Below are 2,500 nucleotides of genomic sequence, written 5' to 3'. Positions count from 1 at the left end.
ATTTTTTTATATTATATTATATATATATGTTATTACATGTATATTATATATTTTATATATTTTATTATATATAAATATTATATTTATGTATATGTTATGTACTTTTATATAAAAATATAAAATATATTTATTATATAAAATATATTATATATATTATATATATATATATATTTATTACACACACACACCACACACACACCACACACACTTTTTATGTTAATATATATAAATTATAAAACATACACATATATACAAAATACATTCTTTATATGTAAACACAATGTATATATATATTTATATATATATAAAAATATGTGTGGTGTGTGTTTGTGGGGTGTTGTGGTATGTTTTGTTGTGTGTGTGTGTGTGTGTGTGTGTCCCGGGTGTATGTGTGTGTGTGTGTGTGTGTGTGTTTTTGTGTGTGTGTGTTTTTTCGTTTGTGTGTATGGGTGGTGTGTGTGTTAAATATTATATTTTATAAATTTATTTATTATTACCTACATACAATATATATATATTTTTATATTATATTTTATATTGTTTCTTTTACACAACACAAACACATAAAACACATATTTCACACACATCCTTTTTTTGTACATAATATATTTTTATATATATATTTTATATATTATATGTTATATATATGTGTGTGTGTGTGTGTGTGTGTGTGTGTGTGTGTGTGTGAGTTATATATATATATTTATATAAAATACCTTATACATATATATATCTAATTATATGTATGTATGCACACCACACACACACACAACACACACACACCCACACACACACCACACAAAACTGTAAGGAGACCGATTTTCGGTTGAGTGCAGACAAAGGGGGCGTCTGACCGATGTGGTAATCTGGTAGCGTTTTAGGTGCGAAAAGACTTCTCGTTGGCTTTTCAGTGGTTTATTATAGAGGGTATGGTAAAACGGACAGAGTTCGGGCGGTAGAAACCCTCTTTATACAAGTTGGGAAATATTTAAATTATAAGGGTTGCGAATTTTTTTCTAGGAAGTGTGGAGGAGGGGTGATCGTTGTAACGGGGCGACGTTTACGAGCGGGAGGCTGCGGATTCGATTCGCTGCCGTGCTGAGCGAAGGTTTGGTACGTAGGGTTAGTGTTACTGTAATAGATATGTGTTTGTAAGTTTAAATGTGTTAGTGTATGGCAAAGTAGAGTAAGGGATAGTGTTTTGTAAAAGGGTTTGTTTTAGGATGTCCTTTAGGGTTATGGGTTTTTAAAGGAAAAATTAAGTTTACTTAGTGGCCTCTCTGTGAGATATTTGGTTGATGTATTGAGTGTGAAATGGGGCTTACACACACACACCACCACACACACACACACACAGAGGGAGAGGAGAGAAAAGAAAAGAGAAGAAAAGAGAAGGAAGAAAAAAAAGGGGGGAAAAGATGAATGAAAAAAAATATAGGGGGTAGTATAGAAGATTAAGATAGAGTAGAGATAGAGTGAGAAAGAGAAGAGAAGAGAAGAGAAAAAAGAGAAGAAGAAAGAAGGGGAGAGAGGGGAGAGAGGGGGGAGAAGGAGAGAGAAAAGGAGAGAGAAGAAGAGAGGAAGAGAGGAGAGGGGGACTTAGAGAGAATTAGGAAAAAAAGAGAGCAACAAAAAGAAGAGAAGAGAGAAGAGAGAGGGGAACAGAGAAAAAGACAGAGAGGAAAAAAGAATAAAAAAAAAAAAAAAAAAAAAAAAAAAAAAAAACGTTTTGAACAAAAGGCTAACTAAAATTTAGGACACGCAGACCCCCGGTGTGGTGTACAGTGTTGTTGCAACTCGTCTTCCTAAACCCCGGCAAGGCCTCTTTAGACTTAAATTTGGGAAATAAAAAGGGAGACGGGGGTAAAAGGGATCATCCCCTAAAAAAAGAAAGGAAAAGAAAAAGAAGAAAAGATCTTAAAACCCACATAGATGCCACATACATACACAGAATAATTTTAAATTTTATATTTTAATATATATTTATATATACAATAAATTATATTATATTTATATTTATAATTAGTTTTATATAAAAATATATTGTATATTTACACACACACACACACACACACACACACACACCACACACACCCAAAAAAACACACACACACACCACACCAAGCACACACACAAAAATATAATATTTTTATAATAATAATATTATATTAAATAATAAATTTGTGTGTGTGTGGTGGTGTGTGTGTGTGTGTTTTGTGTGTGTGTGTGTGTGTGTGTGTGTGTGGTTCTTTTTTGCGTGTGTGTGTGTATCTATATAATTGGTATCCCAGATAGCAAAATGTATGGGGCCCCCGCGGTTTCCCCTTTTGCCCCATGAATTCCCATGTGGGCCCCCTAAATTTTGCTATCTGGATGGTCTTGTGTTGGTGTTTGTGTGTGTATATTGGGGGGTATGAATGTGGCAAAAAGTATGTTTGTGGGGTTTGTGTCCCCACACACACACACAAACCCCACACGACAAGCAAAGCACAAACCACAC

Source organism: Penaeus chinensis, chromosome 32 (assembly GCF_019202785.1).
Source record: "Penaeus chinensis breed Huanghai No. 1 chromosome 32, ASM1920278v2, whole genome shotgun sequence".
Taxonomy (NCBI): domain Eukaryota; kingdom Metazoa; phylum Arthropoda; class Malacostraca; order Decapoda; family Penaeidae; genus Penaeus; species Penaeus chinensis.
Note: the sequence above shows the minus strand (reverse complement) of the source record.